The following is a 19,591-nucleotide window of genomic DNA, read 5'->3' as shown; positions in this document are numbered from 1 at the left end:
CATTTGTCTCCACTGGAAAGCTGAGCCAGCTTCTCCTCGCTTGGTGTATCTGTCCTTGGTGCATAATCAGTTAAAATCAGAGGTTTCATTCAGACCCAGAAATAAGTTTTACTGCTTCCATTAGCTCCTGAGCATCAACAAAGCAGCAGGAGAGTGCAGCAAATGCACTGGCTTTTTGCGGATGCGTTATCTATTGAGAACGTAAAATAGATGAACTACTTGGGCTTCTGACTGCAGAGGCTCCTGGTCCTGCCATTAGCATCAACCAAGATACCAGCTATCACACATCACCAGCAGAATTGCTGAACTGCTGGCTGTTATATCAGTGCAAATTTACTGAGTGGCATTAATTTGCCTCAGGACCCAAAAGCCATACCTCAACCACGGGACCGGCAGCTCCCATCTCTGGAGAAATGTGAACGGCAACAGCCTACCTTCCCAGCTCTGAATTTTGGGGCAAGAAAGCTAAAAAATGTGGTTGTTGAGGAATGCAGGGGATGTCCCTGACTTTAGGTGGAGGAAAACAGTGTCCTAAGACATGCTGCTAATCACATTTAGAAGGCAATTAGAAGCAGTCAGCAAGACCTGATAGAAATTCATTACTCATGATGGTGTTTGAAAAGGAACAAACAAATGATTCAGACTGTTAGCGAGGCAAGCAGCTAAGGAAGAGGAACCCTTTTACTTGTAAGTGGAGCACTTTTAATGCAGGATTAGTATGATTCAATAAACATAGCACTCCAGAATGATATTTTGAAAGAGCCATTTTTTGGAACCAAATCACATGTTAAGTGGCATGCTTAAGCACATTCTGAGTGAAATCAAATTAGAGTTGGATTTAAATGATGCTTTGAAATTATTTTAATGGTTCTTATTGATTAGAAATGTAATTTTATATGACAATGTTATGTATAATCAAAATGCAGTCATAGAGAAAAGGGTCAAGATATTACTGAGGTGTGTTCTTTTCTCTTTACCATAGTTAGCCAAGAGGACAAGGAAAAAATATATCTTTTCCAAGCCTGGGCTGTTGCTTTCCTCTAATTTTAATTTAGCAAAATTAAGAGAATTTAATCAGTCCACTTAGAGGTGCATGCCTCTCCCCTTTCTTTTGTATATTTCTGTTCGTGTAACTGTGGAATTTCATGCTACTATCTTAAATATTTTTCTGATTTCACTTTAGTAGAGAGGAGGTGTTAAATTCTATTTCCTCACATCTTGTACTGAACAGTCATGTGCTGATTGTATTTGGTTTAATTTTATTAATTTTGAATATTTAACACCCCAAATCTGGAAGATTTCCCAGGTTACAAATCTGTCTAATAGATGCCTCAGTCAAGAAGGCAGCTCTGATTTGCAGGGGACACAGTGGGAACAGGACCTCATAGGGTGGATCCCTGTGCAACCCCTTCCTGTGTTTGTGTATCCAGGACCCTAGCTGACATTTCAGAGATAATATTTACCCACTGAGGAGGAGAAGGCCTGTTCACTTTGCTGGGGACTCCCAGGAATTAACCCGTTATAGGGAAAGTGAATGGTAAAACACTGCTAGTGGCACATGCTATTGTGTTCAAACAAGTACAAATAGATGGCTCAAACTGACCTAGGTCATATATCTAGTACCAGCAGATTCAGTCAACAAGAGGCCACTATTTGGTATGCAGCCAATATAACACATCTATGCATGGTGGGACATCACTCCTGTGTCTTGAGATCCTAATCTGCCCCTCTGTCTTACCCACCAGCCCCTAGTTGTACACTGGTTTGGTTTTTGCCCTTTTGGGTTATTGCACACTGTCCATCTTGCTTATTTTTCTAAAGTCTCATCCTCTGTATTTACATGAGCTAAGGCTGGTTGTTCCTCCACACATAACATTGCAACCTTGTAGTGTGTAACAGACATTACAAAGCTTGTTGATGATGGTGCCCTGGAGAAGTGTTTGGAAACGTTGTTTTGTGTCCTACCAAGCCCAATGCCATGCTAATGAAAGCAGGAATCAGAGAACTGCAAAATTTGTCTGGTGCTTGTGGATTGAGCCCAGCCCAAGCAGAACCCTTAGCTAGCAGTGGCTTGCTTCAGTTCCCTAAGAGTTTGGTTTAGATCACCACCTGGCCAGTTCAGGCACCTGCTGTCACTGTAGTGTGAACTACTCTGGTGAGGGACAAAAATGATGACGTGATTCCTTGAAAGAGTATATTACACTCTGTTGATCTGTATTACAATCAATGTTGGTGAGAATGGTAACACAAATAGCAGCCACAAGTTCAAGACCTGATGGTGGCAGGAGCTGAGCAATGCAAAAGAGAAAGATGGTCCACCTTCAATCAGCAGAACCGGTGGTTTTAGCAGATTGTCAGAGTAAGAAAGTTCACACTGGATAAAAGCTGGAAAAAAGGAATTCAGAACTTTCAGAAATTGTTCACCTAGATGGCTTCTACTCTGTTCAATCAAGTAGTATGAAAACATATTATTCAGTAAGATTAAAATGTTCTTTTTGATAATAGCTGAATTATATCATTTATTATCAAAATTATATGCTGGATACATGTAATAAAGGAGGTGTGTAAGTTCAATATTACCATGCATAGTTTATTATGCCATACAAGCTGAAATGAACAGAACTGGAAAAGCAGAAACAAAACACATTCACATTATTGAAATGAAATGCTCATGCCTTATCAAAACAAAACAAAAAAATAGAAATGGTTCATTTAAACATTTTCCTGTCAAAAGAATAATCTGAAATTGACATACTCCCATGAAATGTTTTGATTTTAAAAACATTTCATTTTCTGCTGTTAGAAAATATTCTGCAAAGTAATAGCTGTCTGCTCCCCTAGCCATGTAGATGCAATGTGGCATTGATAACAATGGTTGCTAAAATGGAGATCACTCTTGATGGTTAGGACTGTATAAAGTTTTTTGTTTGGTTGTTGTTGTTGTTTTTTAAGAACTTTTTGTTTTTAGTAACAGTGGCTTACATTTCTACAGCACTCTCAGTAGGGGATAACCACTTTGTTGCTTGCCAAGGCAAAGAATACTCATAGGATTATTACCATCAAAGTCTTCTTTGGTCCACATTATGTGTCCACTAGTGTGATCCGATTGTGAGCATTATGGGGCCAAAGAAGCATGCCTCCTCGTTGTATAGAGCCTAGCGTAACTCACAACATCTCACTGAGGTTTCCAGACACCATCAGAGTAAGCCAAGCAATTTGCATAATATTTGCCATCCAGATGAATGTTATTCTGCATGTGCATTTGCTTGAACACTAATTCCTTTCATGCATTTTTCTTAGACATACCCAGGGAGCGTACTGCAGTTTACCTTTATTTTCTTTCATTTTTTTTCCTAATGAAATGTTTCCTTGACCTTTAAACACCATTGAAGGCAGATGACAATGTGCACAAAATGTTTGTCTTAATTGTTTTGGGTGATGTGGCTTCACTGTGAAACTTCTTTCAGAAGCTTAATTACTCCCAGTGCTGCATTTACAGCAAAGGGAAGGTATCAAATGAGACAATGAAGGGAGCTCAGTGGTTTTGATCTTATTTTCTGAAATCAGGCTATCTCACGCTCTCACCATTTATTAATACAGATCATTTCCTCCCATTTCTCACAATTGAATTGAGTCACTGTTTGCATGCTGATGGGGCAAGCAAGCGGGGAGCTGCATTCATCGCTGCCTGATAATAGATGAGAGCCGTTAGTTCAGAGGCAGGCAGTTCCTCTGGAGGCCCCGTGATTTGCCAGAATATATTACATTTTTCCAAGATTATTGCACAGCAAATGATTAATATTGCATGCTCAAATGGCCTTTTCAAGGACTGAGTGAGGAGCGGGGGGGCAGAGGGGAGGGTGTTAAGGGAGAGCCTCAGAAGACTAATTTTCTATCTGCATGTTGTGATAGAGATGCATAATTGCAAACATAACTTGCCAGGCATAAAAAAAGGAAGCCACCAAGCAATGCGGAGCCAGAGAAAATATGTCTTCAGCTGACACAGCCAGCAGAACCTTGTTGAAGTCATTGTGGCTCCACTGTTTTTCAATTATTGAAAAATCTAGTCTAGAAAGTTGATTAGGGAGGTGAAGCAGGGAGCTACCATGGGTAGAGAAGTAATTTTAGTAGGATGGAGAAGTATAGTCACTTCATCAAGGCCAGGTTGTGATGTGGACTCAACAAGAGTATGCAACTGGAAGAAGGATGCCTAGAAAAGTTAGGTATTATCTGCTGTGCAGTACCAAAGGAGTGTGCTGTGTCTGAATGTGAGCAGGAGAGGAGAACAAAGTCTCTACCAGGTTATAGGAAGTGGACAGAGGCTTTCAGTTGGCTAAGTATTGCTGTGAAATGTGTTAACAATGAGCCTAAGACTACATCAGCTTTTCTAGTCTGCAGAGAGCTCTGCAAAATCCATGGTGGGGGATGTAATATTTGTGGAAATGCTTTAGTAGAGTTGAATGGTGTTGGGGTATGAGAGGGATTCATTGGTAATTTCTTAGCTCTTGCCTCTCTGGTGCAGCTAGGACCATGTTTTGGCTGTGTTGGAAAGCAAGGCTTTTGTAAATGCCCCCATGTGGCTGAGCTGGATTTGGATGGAGCATGGATGAACTCAGTACTCTTTATAGCTACACCAGCAGCATTTTTGTGGTATGTCTTCTACATTTCAGGCACAAGAACTTGAACCAAATCCAGATGTAAGCCTAAATAATGTGACAAAATGTCTAAACTGATTCACCTCCCCCTTCTTTAGTCTTTCTAGGAGCTGTACTCTGAGGCTCTGAGTACTTTTGGCTAGCTGTGTATATCGTGACTCAAAATCTGAGGAGCACATCCAAACTAGAATTGCTTCCACCTCCTTTCCACTTGCATGTCCTCCCAGCTGTTCTAGCTGCAGACAGCTTATGTTATTCCTGAGATGCACAAAATTTTTATGTCACCTTCTTTAGGCCACTGATTTACACATGCATTTTGATTTTAATTTGGATTATATTTTTTTCCATTTCGTTATATATGCAGAGTGCTTCAATTAGGTTTTTCTCTAGGATGATACTGACAATGTTTTCCTAACTGTGAGAAGGAAGAAGGGGTATGTATATGTGTATATGTATATAAGTATATGTGTAGAGGTGTATTCTGTGTTGGTGGACACTTGGGTTGGCTATAAATAAATACAAAGTTTGCATGCAGTCTTTAGCATACTTTAACATATTTAGATTGGTCAAACTCACACAATATATAAGACTGAATGAATGTGTGTTTTTTCCTCAGCATTTCCTTCCTATCCACATGGGGCTCGGTAACAAAAGAAAAGTATCAGGTTTTTTCCTGAGCACTCTGGAACTGATCTTCTGAAACTTGTATCCATCTACGCAGCATCATTTATGCTTCATATGTGGCTCCATCTCAGGGCTGAATATAAGACTAGAGACAGTATTTCAGCTTTCATGCTTCTCAAGTATGAGTTAAAGAAAGGCTGACTTCACTTTTAGCTGTGCAAACAGATTTCTGTTGAGACTTTTGTTTATCTAGTTTTCCATCCGAAGCATCCATTGCATCCAGTGCATCATAAGAGCATCTAGTTTTCGATCTAGCACATCTTAGATATACCCCTGTATATCTACAAGTGTCTGCCTAAATGTAATACATGTCCACCCAGGTATCTTCAAAACAGGTTGCCTACTACATAAAAAGATCCTCAAATATACTTTTTTTCAAACAGATGTGGAGAGGTTGCTGTACTTGTGAGGAGACTTTCAGTGAGTCTTTTTTTCTGCTGCACTGGGGCGACAGGAGAACCCTTCCCAAGGCCACGCTGGGCATGGGGTGTCTCGGCCTGAGGATGAGAAGGCTGCCCAAGGGGTGCCTGAAGATGAAGCCCTGCCCTGCATGGCGGTGCACAGAGAAGAGCAGCAGATCCCTCAGAACGGTGACGCAGACAGCTGCTCCTTGGAAGAGGCAGAAGTCTTCAGGTCTGCCTGGAAGAAGCGCAGGAGTGCAACGTAAAGGCCCTTCATGGCACTTGGTTATCAGTTCTTCCCAAGCTGGGGCAACAAACTGATAGAATAATCATCAGACAAATAATAAATAAATATATTGCAACAAGAACAATAATAATAAACAACAACAACCAACAAAACCGCTTTCCTCTCTTCTTTGGTGTCATTGGTCCCAGCCAACAGGGCTTCACGAGGGGTAGGTCCTGTTAAATAATTTTTTTTTCTTTTATGATTTCCTTTTATGATAAGATCACCCATCTAGTCGATCAAGGGAAACCAGCTGATGTCATCTTCTTGGATTTCAGTAAAGCTTTTGACAGTTTCTCATAGGATCCTACTGGACCAAATGTCCAGCATCCAGCTGGACAAAACCATCATACCATGGGTGAATAACTGGCTGACAGGTAGGGCTCAAAGGGTTGTGGTAAATGGGGCCACATCAGGCTGGTGGACAGTCACCATCTTCAAAACAGTGGGGTTTTGAAGATTTATTATTATTATTATCATCATTACATTTATTGTTATTAATTATCATTATCATTATTAACTGTGGGGCTCTTGGAGATGAGAACTCTAAAACTTTTGTGTGGCAGTGAGGACAAAAGATCAAACATATCTAGTAAGAATGGTTTTAAATGTCTGTCCTCCTTTATTTGCTGAAGAGGTAGATGAATAAATGTTCATCATGACAGTACTGATGAAGTTAGATAGCATTTGTTTCAGAGTTACAGGTAATAATGGCAAGGATTGGTGTTGGTGCATAAATAAAGATGAAGGTTTAAATTCTGTTGCCCTAAAGCAACCTCTTTTTTTAAGTTTGTTGTGTTCAAAGGCAGCTGAAACATACCTAGATTAATTTTGGGCTATGGTTTGGGACAACAAGACCTGTAACATGCCCTCAGGCTGTTACCTCCAGAGTGAAAGACTCAAGGTAAGTCATTGCCAGAGAACGATAACAGTACTGAATGGAGCGGAGACCCTTCAGCAATATTTGGAACATGTCATTATGGGCTTCTAAACTGAACTGCCTAAGAGAAAACCAAATGACTAAGTGTTGTGGGACTTGTTGCAGCCTAGCTGGCTGTGCTTCAGGCCTTGAAGGTCATGGATGGGAAATAAACCCATAGAAATACATGGGTTTACTGAAAACACTTCACCCACCACTAATCTTCTAAGTACCTTGCTTTATGCCTCTACAGCAAGTCAGACAAACCACTGAGTTAACCCAGCAGGTTTGATAGAGATACAGTGGTGGAGAGGATCTGCTGTGTTTTTCACTCCATTTCCAGCCATCTTCTTCCTCAGTACATTTCTGCTGTGGTCAGAGCAGAGTTGCATGCATGTAGTTGACCTTTCTCTGCTGAGCCATTTTTCAAGAAGAATGAAAATACATGCACTTATTACTAGTTTCTCATTACTTGTTGCTTGCTGTTACAGAACCAATTGCCAGTGGGACTTCAGCTGTTTACAATATCTTCTCACTTAGGTTGCTGACTTCAGCTGTAGGGCTTTAATTGGGTTACTTTTATAACTGAGGGAGCAAAAGGGTGCTTTGTTTCACCTCAGCAAATAGTCTGTCTCCTCATTACAAGTTTTTCACAAGCTATCCACAATTTATGTGGAGGGTCTTTTGCATCTCTTGCAACTTCCTAATGATTCTGATGCAGAAATCGTGTTCTTTCAGGTGTTTTTCCACAGGGAGAGCCTGGCTGGGGAACAGCCACCAGAGAGTAAACTGTTCTTCCAATAAGTCTCAAGTGGCTACATGGGAATAACCATTGCGCTTAATCTCATCATGCTCTCAGAGAGGTATGTGGCTTCCCAGCAAAGATCATTGCACATTTGATATCTCAGAACTCAGCTCAGGGCTCACACAACCCTGATAACACAGCTTATCAAGCCAGCTGAGGTGCAATAGCTGTCTGTGCAACTCCCATAGACCCTGCCAAAAGCAAGGTAATGCAACTTAACTTAATTCTCATTCCTTGCAGGCTGAGTGAAGTCATTCTATTACATCTGCCATCAGCTAAAAACGTGCACTTGTGGTTTTTGTTTTGCAGTTCTGTCCATACGTGGTATCCTGTTAAGGTGTAGTAACACAAACTCTATACTAGATCCCCCAAATGTTTTTCAAGCATGTTCTGCACCATGTTTGACAAGGAGAATTGTTCTGTGACAGTCTAATACATCATACCATGATCTCCTGCACTGTTGTAGGATGTTAATCACTGTTGGTTAAATGCGCTGATGGCTTATTTTTTGCTGTCTTACTGTAGAGAAGAATAGAGCTATCAAACAAACAAACAAAAAAGCCCAGATGAAGTGAAAAGGAGGCAAGGGATGACAGAGGGTAATAAGAGGAGAGAGGTCTGTGGTCTCTTTACAAACCTGCTTTTCATTCATTCCTGCCATCATACGCTCATCATTTTGATTGCATTGGGGATCCTAAAGGAGACTCCAACACAAGGACATAGCTTATGTGACAAGAGATTCTCAACGTCTGTCTTCCTTTCTTGTGGGACCACAGGAAGACCTCTGCCGTAGTTTCTCTCTCCTCTGCCTATTTTGATTTCGTGTTGATTATGGTGTTATATTTTGCCTAACACGGTAAAGAAGTGGTGTGCAGAGAAACAGGCAGCTCACTCCTCCTGCTGGGACATCTAGGTTGGCTTTTCAAGCAGGCACTGTCACATTAAGGGTGTGTGGCTGAGGGAGGCCCTCCCCTTGTGTCACAAGGTTCAGAAAGGTACACCTTGTCTTCTAAATTCCTTCCTCAGAGAGGAGACTAGGTGTGGCAAGATCCAGTCCTAGTCCCAGACTTGGTCAGTGGTTTATGTCTAAAAGATTATGTGTATAGCCACTTATTAGAGTCAACATTTGACTGTTTCAGAGCCCTGCCAAGGACTTTGACAATTTCACAAAGTTGAACAGATGGGTAATTTATATTTATATACACTTTTATGTGTGTGTATATATATATACACATATATATTTATGTATATATATTTATAACATATTTGGAATTGCTGTTGGTAAGTTAATTTAATGCAATAATTGAGCTTGAGTTAATAGTTTAGTACTTTAGCTATCAATATTTTTCCAGGTAATTTTTCCAACATTGGACACAGTTGGAGACAGGAGTCTTACAAAAGAGGTATCCCTTCTTGGGAAGAAGAGAGGTCCAGGCCCATCAATCCATCCAACAGTTGGAGTTCTCATCCTCAAAATTAGGGGTTTCTGGAAACCAGATTCCCACTTTTGGCAAGGTAGGAGTAAGTCATTTGTTGTGTGCTGATTGGCTCTTAACAAAGCTTGTTGAGTTGTTTAGTAAGGAAGGAAAAAGGAGGAAGGGTTGAGGCCAACATTTGGTACGTTTGGTTCCTTTCCCAGCTTTATTTCAAACAACATCAGGATGTGAGGCTTCCATCTCATCCCAGACATTGCTTATTTGCCGTGGTTGATGGGCCTATTGTTCAACTGCAAACCTCCAACATCTGTCCTGTACTTTGGCCAGCAAGATATGAGCAAGGTATGCATGTTAATCAATTCATATTCCTGCATGTTATTTAACTCACATTCCTGTTCAAGCCCAGTCTCAGCAATTCTCTTCTGATTTATGCTCACACACTCACAATTTTGACACCAACAAGCCTGGCAATATTCCACAGGCACCTACTCCTGATGGGCCTGACTCTTCCAGTTCTTCCTTCTCCAAATCAGCATGAAACTCTTCATCAGCTCAATGAGATGTGAGTGGTGCGAGAGCCAAGAGCTCTTCAATGCCTCATCTCTGCAGGCCATATCAGGAAACAAGGATTTCACTTCAAAATTTATTTATCTATTTTTTCCCTCTCGTCAAGCTGCTGGAACTTCAAAGCAACTTCTTAGTGCCTGTGCTTTCATGCAGTTTGATTCCTGTGCTTGTGGGGTTTATACATTAATGCTGGTTTCAGGCAGTCTGAGATAGTTATTTAATTTATTCCACATAGGGCCAAAACCCTCTAAGAATTATTAGACCTTCAGTTTCTCTGGCTTAATTTGGTTCCCAAGACCATCTCACAGGATGAGGATAGAGATATCATTATTTCCATGTGATGACGGGGATTTCAGTGAAGTTGCTTCGCTACTCTGTGAAGTAGCCAGCACAAGAGAGGTGTCGGATAGGGGTAAGAAATGGTCTTTTTTGACCTGTTCTTAGGGAAAAACTGTTTTCCATGCACAAAATAGAAAATATTTCTCTTCTGGTACTTCTGGAAGTGAGTGTTGAAAGTCCTAAATTAATGCAATGCAACGAAGGGCAACAGAGTAGTGAAATGTGTCCTCAAAGCCTCTTTCAGCAACCTCTTGGAGATCCAAAAATGTTGAAGCTCCAGAGTCTCTTAATGTTAACTTCAGCTTCTAAACCACCCCTATCTTGACACTTAAAATGTCAGTTTCTTGCCATCATCTTGCTTTGATTGAGCTGTGCCATCCTGTCTGAGAGGAGATGGCACATTTCCTTCTGAAGACTGCACTTAATCTAGTTATGAAAGGTATGTTCTTTCATCCATTAAGCTGTGCTCTCTGATCAGAGCTCTTCAGTAGGAGTCTTATTTTTTTTAATCAGTGTTTTGCTCCAAGGACAGGAAGGGTTTAAATAAGTGAATGCTCTACTGCTCCTAGATGTCTCTATGCCATTTCCTCTGAAACAAAAGCCGTCTGAATCATCCTTGCAGTATTCCAGTTTTATGCTGAAATCAATGGAGGCACACAGGATAAAACTAGAGTAGTGCAGCTGTGAATCAGCTCAGCAGAAACTTGGGGTTCATAGCATCCACCTATAAAATGCTTCATGGATCACACTGCTAAAATATGAGTGCCTTGCTGCCTTGAATTAGTTTTCAGAATAACTTCCTCCTGGTTTTCATGGGATAGCAAGAAAGTGAAAGATTAAAAGTGCAGTATTGTCCTTATTTATTTTTTATCTTTTATCTTTTCTTTCAGTGATTTATTATCTGAGACAGTGGGTTTTCCCCTGAGAGTTGGGATTCATTGCTATGTCTATTCAATATTTCCATTTATTTGCTTAAGCTAAGAGATCTATGCTTACAATATTGGATGGTATAGTGAAGTTCTTGCAAGCTCAGGGAGTCTGTCAATGGAAATTCCTCTCCTGTATAAAGAATTCTGAATTTTGTGGAGAAAACATCCAGAATATCTTAATGTCTTTGTTTTCTAAGCACCTTATTTGTATCAATGCCTGTTGAAAACTGTATAATGGTTTCATATTTGAATATATATATACATATATATATATATATATATATATATATATATATGGTCTGCAAAGGATGAGGAAACAATCAAGAGTTGCTAGAGGGTATTACTAATATAAAGGTTGACGAGAAGGGCTCAGTGTAACTACTAACAGCATATAAAAATGAATAATGTGCAGCTTAACAGTTTTGATGCTGTCTCCATTAGCCTTATCTATGAATGCTACAGCAACTGCCTGCCCTGCCAATTAGTCCTTTCATCTCCCCTGGTTCACTGCTGTTTTTCCTTTTTGCCTGTCCAGGCTTCAGCGTCAAAACCCAGCATACATTGACTTCCAGTTAAATGGGGGGGAAGAGTGGGAACAGAGTAAAACAAAATAAAACCTAAGGGTGAGAGAACTGTTGCAGTTCCCCATGCAATGTTCCTGTCATGCAGAGAAATAAGACGGTTTAGGAGCACCTCGTGTCTTATGTACAAGTTCTGTTTGTCACATGTGTTCACTCAACACCCAGCCCAGGAAGCAGGTTGATCTAAGCCTCTGTCTCTGCTCACCAGAAATGGTGGACATTTAGAAGACAATGGTTGGCAAATGCTGCCAAACACCACCTGAGGAATCACCAGTGCCATCCAACAACATCGCAAGCCTATAATGAAAGTGAGTGTTGATAGTTCTTCCCACATGGCACAGAAATTATAAATACAGTATTTATAACATCTCCACGTAAATAGTCTTGGGAGTACTCAATCTAGAAATACATATAAGCAGATTCTGGCTAAGTCTGTGTACTAAAAATTCATGTAGGCATCTGATCGCAATGTGTACACCTGATAAAATGACTCACAGGGCCTGAGCAGATTGCACAGAGCATGCTGTCCTCATTGTTCAGCCTGGGAGAGGCACAGGAAAGTTGCAAGGGTTGGAAACCAGGTCAAGCAATCAACCAAGGAGCTGAGAACAGCAGTGTTGCGTGCTGTCAAACTAAAAGTAACCTGCTAAAAATATAAGCAGGGTGGGCAGTGCTCTTGCCAATTAGTTCAATGCCCCTGCTGATGGTGAGACACTGTTTAAACCCCTTATCATATTAAATACATTTTTTAAAAGTAAATAAAAGCCAACCCCCTAAATCAGACCAAGCTATAAATGAAGCCCAGGTATTCTACTGAGAAATACTGAAAAACCTTAGATGAGAGAGTACAGATACTTGGAGTGGTGCTTTCTATATCAATATGTAGACACCAACAGTTACAACAGTCACTGTATTACTAAATACTGAACACTGTACCTTAGTATGCTTTGTTGCGGTAGGAAAGGTATAAATATAAACCCTCTCCCTGAGTAGAGGAAAAAAATGGTTTTAAGAATTAGATTAATATTTTGGGGTTTTATGGTCTTGAGATTTTTTTTTCTTTAAGGAGGCCTACCTTTATTTTTATACAGCTGTTGTTGACAATACTATAATTTAAAAAGAGGCAATACCCTGTAAATGAAATGAAGGAGTACAGACCTGACTATTTTCAGTTTTGAATCAATGAAAAGAAAACTTTAATTAGACTGTATGTAAGTAATCTACATTAAAAAAAAAAAAAACTTTGAACAATGCATTTGTTGCTAACATCCATGATGGGGTTTCATTTCAATACATAGATTTGACTCTTTTGACCTGGGAGTTCCTCCGAAGTCTTCAGTTTCAATTTGGCCGTCTTTATGTCTGCATCGAGGAGGGAACATAATGGCAAAAACAGCCTCTGCAAAACCTCTCTGTCTTGGTTTTCTGCCCAACGATACTCTAGAGGACTTGGCTATATGAACGTATATGTTCTTGAAACATCAGAGATGAAGAGAAATGGCAATCAGCACTACATCTAGGGCAGGTTTTCCTTCCCTTTAAAAACATGGTTGTAACATGATCTCCATTTGTTATCTTGCTATTTGGTAAGTAAAGGCTGTGTCTACAGCCCATGTCAACCGGCAGGTCTGAGGAAGGACTTAAACACTGGAACTACCAAGATTTAGCTCCTCAAATTTGTAGTGAACTGAATGTGGTGCACCAGCAATCCCATCTGCTTTCCCAAGCAGTAACAGTGCAGCCACTCTAAGAGCATTTATGAGCTAACCTGTGCCTGATATGTCAATGGTGGGGTCATCTCTCAGAGCTAACAGTGTAGATGGAGGCTGTTGGGGCAGTCCTTTAGTGTTTTGTTTGTCTGAACAGAGGTAGGGGACGTTGCTTTACGACAAGAAGTAAGTGTAGATGGATGAAGTGGGTTTTTAAGATTTTTTATTTTATTTTTTTTACACAGAAACAAAAGAATCATCCTTTTGTTTATATTACTAAAGAAAGATATATAAAACAAAAATATAAACTTAAAGTTTTCCTTTCTCTCATTTGATCTCCTTATACTTTCAGAGGTTATCAGCTTATTAAAATATTGTGGCTTTCAAGTGTTTGAAGGCTGAGACTGTTTTCACTGAAGTTGCTGGGAGGTTCCTGACTAATTTTAGTAGGGAGGGGGAAGGTGAACAATCCTTGCCAGCTGACATCAGACAGGGAGATGAGTACCTCCAAGCGCTTGTTCATCTGCTGACAATTCAAGAATATTTTGCTACCTTTAAATAGATCACATAAAAGGTGACTTCAAGACAAGCATCTAAAAATATAACTTTGCACAAAGTTTGCTTGGCCACTCTGTTTTTGCTTCTTTACTTCTTTAATTGGAAAAAAACAGCCACCAATTTCTCGTCTCTTCTCCACTCATATCGCCATCTTCACTTATACAGTTCTTTATGACCAAAGGTCTTTGGTCCTCTGTGCTCCAGCCCTTTAAACCGTGGAACTGCTGAGTGGAAGAGACCTCTTGAGGTTATCCAGTATAAACTCTCACTCAGTCTCTCCTTAAACAATATTTCTACAAGATTCCTATGAACATCAATCTTCTTCATGAGGTGACAGCATCTGATGAAAAATACACGACATCTGCAGCTACCTGATCATCCAATTTTAATTCCTATTCCTCTTCCTCATCCTCTGTATTTAACTGGAGCCACAGTATGTTGCTAAGCCTTTCAGCTGGCCCATTCCACCTGCTTTTCTTTTCTCTCTCTACATAGAGTTTCCCAACCTTTTGTCAGTGAATAAATTGATTGTTATAGTGGTCGTTTTTAAGGTAAGATCTTTTGAAAGATTTAACTCCTCTTGTCACCTGTACTAATTAGTATTTTCCATTTTGGCTTGATGCAAAGAGGGTTTTTTTGTTTGTTTGTTTGTTTTCTGGACACACCTGGAAGAAGAGGATAACCAAGAATTATGAATGCAAGTTAGGAAGCAATGCGTTGTTTGCATTTATGTTGGAGTGTTCTACGCTAAAAATCATCATCTCCTGAATCATGCAATATCTGCCTTTCTTCCAGCAGCACATACCACCTCCAAGATGCAACTCAGCTGCCTAGTGATTAGGGTTATAAAAATAGAGTAAGAAAGCTTGTTGCTTGATCTTTCTCCCCATCTTGGATAGTAGAGCAGCTAGGTCATGAGTTTTCCTCAGCTTGAAATGGCTTCTTCTGCCCATTGGTGAGGAATACAAAGCCAAGGAGACAATACAGAGGCGTGTGGGTTTTCATGGCTTTTTGGCAACATCAAGGATCAGCCTGTTCTCATGCAGCAATGGAGACATCCCCTTCCTCACCTACTGTGCCAGGAGGGATGCAGCAGCTGCCTTGTTGCGGTGGTGGATGTGTTAACTCCAAGCCTGTGAGCTTGTTAGTCTGTCTAGCTACTGTGCACACCAACCAGTTAGTAACTGATGCACCCTAGTCTGCTCTGTGTATCCTGTTTGCAAGGCCTCTCTGTGTGCAGCACAAGTTGCTCAGAACATCCAGCTCAGAGAGGAGGCTGCATATCTGTGAAATTAAGACTTCATTATTTTTAATGGGTCTGAGGCACCCCTTTCAGTCAGGGCTGCTTCCCTAACTCAGTGATCCTGTGCTGGATAGCCAGCACCACTGCTGCTTCAGCAATTGCTCCCTACCCGCTTCCCTGGCTTCACTGGGAGTATTTTGTAGTCAAACCACTTCCCTTCTCCAGCGCCCTGCTTGTGCTGACACGGCAGAGAGAAATGAGTGGCTGCTTAATGCCATGCTGCTCTTTTCAGATAGCCAGAGCCTGCATTAATAGCTGAAATGCCACGTGAACCTGCAGTGGGTTTACCAGTTGAAGTTACTCTCAGGAGGAATACAGCTTTGGCTGGCTGCTTGTACATCCTCTGTGCCCCTCTGTGGGATCTGTGGATCCTGACTCCACCAGCTGTGCTAATACTCAAGCTACACCCTCCAGCCAGCCACAAGTGTTTGCGCTAATTCGCATGGAGCAACCTGTCTTCAGCTGCGCACCTGAAGATGAAATATTTAATACCTCCATTAACTGCCTTTTTATCAAAGGGGCAGGACGAAGCACGCCTTTGTGGTTGCCTTGGTTTTGTGATGCTGTGGCTGCATTTTTAAAGTACAAGCTGTTCTGAATGAGATGAAACAGACAGGTACTTAAATTAAATAGGTATGCTTGTGTAATGATGGCTAACCTCTAATGGACCGAAAACTGTGTAAACCTGACAAATCTAATAAAATAAAGATAATTATGCATTTTGCATCAGGCATTTTTAGGACATGAACAGTGTATGTTCAGGGAGAATAAAGCTTCATTGAAATCCCAGGGGAAACAGCGGAAGCTAGTGTTCGTGGGGCTGTAACAAAATATTGTTTACAAATATCCACTGGTTGTGAAGTTATCTATACTGAAGAAACTGGATGCACTCTAAACCAAAGATTGAAGGAGCATAAAACATGCAATATTATAGTTACAAGGCACATAAAATATTATTGGATATGTGATAAATATTTGTGCCTGAGCAATTTTACTATTTTACAAACTACTTTTCCTGTGGGATGGTTAAAGAATACAAGGACACTTTATTTATCAGTTTTAAAGTCTAGCTGCTCCCAGGACCCATGACAAGAATGTAATGTACCTGTTCTCTAAAGTGTCTAATTAATTGTTTAGTTTTATATTGAAAATATTCTTTTTTTTGGTTAAAGCTGCTATCAATAGGCAGATGAATCATCTCCCATGCTGCATAAGTAAAGGCAGAATAGGTCCCTAAAGTGATGCTGTTTTGAAATTGAAATCATATATTAAAGAAAATTCCCCATAGGGGATGGGAAGCCCACAGTGCAGAGTTAAATGGAAACAGAGATGCTGCATTAAGCTGCAGTACAAGCCTTTTAGAAGTTGTATGTGGGACCTGGGATAGGTTATGCTACACATTTAGAAAGTGTTTACCTATAAATGCTGGCATGTACTGTTTGAGATTTGGGGATGGGTAGTGGGTGTGTTTGAAAACTGAGGCAAGACTCGCTGAGTGGCAATAAAATGTTTTCTCAAAATGTTTTCTCTGTATTTTAAACTACAGAAAGAGCTCATCTGGACAATTTGTTGGTGGTGGTGGTGATTTTTTACTATTTTTTATTTTTATTTTTTAATCTTTTTATACATTTGCACAGCTAATTTATTAGGTGTTTGTCTTTGCTTTTCATTGATTGTTCCAGGTGTAGCCTTCCTCCTTCTGTTAATTTATATTCCCATCTTTCTTCATGTATGGAAGGAATTTAAAATATTAAAAGTATAACAAATCCTCTCTGTGGCGTCTTATTTGCCAACTTCTTATTTGTTCGCTAACCAGTGCAGAGGTTTATCCTTTATTTTTGGAAATAAATATTTCAATCTTTCCTTACAGAGGTTCTTGCTAACTACCTTTCAGGTCAAATAGTCTCATGATGTGGTTTGCGTGTTAGCACTGAGTCATCTGTGCAGTTCCTGAAGAATTCATTGGAGGAGAAAGCAGAAGAAGCTGCCCTGAGTCACCACATCTGATCTGCCAGAATTACGCTGAGGAGAGTGAACACATCTGAGTCTGGTGCAAATCTTGCCGCTGCTGAACATCTGCCTGGTGGTGTGCCAGAAATCAAAATAATGAGTTAGAGAGGTATCCCTCACCGTGCAGCAGCATGGTTTGGTATACACCTGCTGTAGGGCTGATGCTGTATGATACAAGAAGTTATCAGTGTTATTTTTCTGAACAAGAGAAATCTTGTGTCCTTTTTTTTTTTTTGGGGGGGTGGGGGGGGAGGGAGGGGGAAGGGGAGTGATTGGGGAATATTTTTTATGGAACTGATATATCCTTGTGGTTTCAAGCTGGATGGTAACAAAAACAACAATATTTGAGGGAATGTGTTCCTGTTTCAAAAGCAAAGCTAGCTGGGAAGCTACACACAAATCTGGTTGCAGCCTCTTTGAATTGAGGGCATACAGAGGAGTCAAGGATTGCTCAGCCTTTTGGTCATTTCAACTTTTTCCAGGTGAACATTTAGACTCAAAATAATGGTCAGCATCCAGATATCTACTTAGGTAGGGGGCACTGGGAAGGGGCAGGCTGCTGCAGATCACTTGCAGAGCAGCGCATGTATGCGGGTATGTTGGCACACACTCAATAGTGCTTGCAGCCCTGGAGTTGTTTTGGGGTTTCTAGCAGAACATTTGGTTAGAGTCTGTGCCATCACATGCATATTCTGCACATCCTAATGGTGGAAATGGATAAACTAGGAAGTGGATTAAAGTGATTTAGCCCTTGCTAAACTGATCAAAGGCACAAGGTTCTTTTGACTATGTTGATTCTCCGAGTCATTGAGGGTCACAGCCCCACTGAGGCAGTTTTGCCCATCTGCTGCAGTCGGGTGATTTGAACAGTGGGCATATTTGGAGAGTTAAATGCCAGGGCAGGAAGCTCAGTGCCACATGGTTGTAAATAACTTCATGGAATTCCATCTGCCTAAGCATCCTTAACTGCCTGATCACTTTCTATTAGTTATCTGGTCAGGCCTGAGATTAAATTAAAGCTTTGCAACCTGCTGGTTGCTGCTTTTGCATCCGCATGAATTTACAGGCAATTTGGCCACTGGGCCACTCAAGGCAGGTCACAGAAGCAGAGAAGCAAATTCAATTACCAGCTCTCAATTCATTACATTTCTGGAACGGTGACATAAATAGACAAACAAAGGCACCCACAGGTAAGTCTGAAAGTATGGTTTCAATGATCTAGCCTGCAGCACATCACATGTTTTTTATTTGTGTGTTGTGCATCATAATTCTGCAAGTAAAAAGTGGATATTTATCATTTCTTTACTTGCATTTTCATCCAAGTGGGGAAAGCCCTTGCCTCTAGCTGTTCTCAATAGATATTTAAATTAGTAATCTAGCTGTTATTTTCATAGCCAGAAAAAAAATAACCAGAAAGATAAACAGGAGATGTCACATCCAACAACAGTCATCACTCCATCTTTCCTGGTCTCTAGTAGCCTGAGGAAAGAACAAGTGTGTTTTGTGTCATGTCCTGAAAGCCATCAGTCCATAGCCACTAAGGAGCAATGTGAAATGCTGCTAGTCCATGCCCAGCAAACTAGAGCCCAGGCTGAACACTCCTGAAAAACATGATCTGTGTAGGAAAATGTTTCCTTCCACATCTCAGTCATCAGGAGCAGTCAGCAGGTTGGCCTCACTTCTCCCGGGTTTAACTTGTTCCTGTATTTGTGTTCTGTTTTATGCCTACTTCTTTTGCAGAGAAAAGCATCAAAATCTGAATTCTCCATATTGCAGAATTTTCCATTCAGCTTTTTAAAGGTAGTAAATGTTAGGAAGTTGTGAGCTCAAAGAGAAAAGTCATGTTTCAGTTGAAATGCATGCTTAGAGCTAAAATCAGAGGCAGTCTGCTAGACCAACCTTTCTTCACTACAAAACATGGTATGTCAACCTAGCTCCCGACTTAACATGTTTAACTCAGAATTTTCTATGCATTGTCTTCAAAAGAAGAAGGCTGTCTTTTGCAGGGTGCAAAAATGGCTTGCTTTTTGATCTTCAGTGGGCAGACAGGCATGTGGAGATCTGTTCTTTAGCTACTGAAGTCAATAATTTGAATCAATTGATACCATAATAGGAAACTCCAGGCCAGATCATTGGTCTGTACAAGACCTCCAATACAGTCAGTGAAGCAATGCTGTTCAACAGGCACCTGTACCATATCCTTTAGGCTGTGCAAAGCCTCAAGTTAAAATGTGGTGTTAGCACTCTCACCCCTTGCAGCAGGAGGGCAGGGCAAGGCTTCTTGGTCTCTACAGGCCCTTTGGAGGTAGCACATCTCCAAGTAGCATCCTGACATCAGCAAATCAGCTCATAGCTTTTCCTGCACTCAAAATGAGCAAGGATTTTACCCAGTATATCTAGGACAACATC

General features: G+C 40.6%; 1 long non-coding RNA gene across 3 annotated transcripts; it reads left to right on the top strand.

Moving 5' to 3' along the window:
- The first annotated feature begins 7,570 nt into the window (after positions 1-7,570).
- Positions 7,571-17,351, top strand: LOC311436466. 3 transcript variants are annotated; one of them, XR_014692875.1, is made up of 4 exons: positions 7,571-7,808; positions 9,103-9,265; positions 9,390-9,528; positions 17,067-17,351. It is a non-coding gene; the product is annotated as an uncharacterized lncRNA (long non-coding RNA). The 3 variants fall into 3 exon arrangements; XR_014692876.1 differs by lacking the exon at positions 17,067-17,351 and adding an exon at positions 15,405-16,041; XR_014692877.1 differs by lacking the exon at positions 17,067-17,351 and adding an exon at positions 12,901-13,544.
- Positions 17,352-19,591: the final 2,240 nt, after the last annotated feature.

The sequence above is a fragment of the Aythya ferina genome (assembly GCF_964211825.1).
Source record: "Aythya ferina genome assembly, chromosome: 4".
NCBI lineage: Eukaryota > Metazoa > Chordata > Aves > Anseriformes > Anatidae > Aythya > Aythya ferina.
This window is presented reverse-complemented; position numbering and strand designations above follow the sequence as displayed.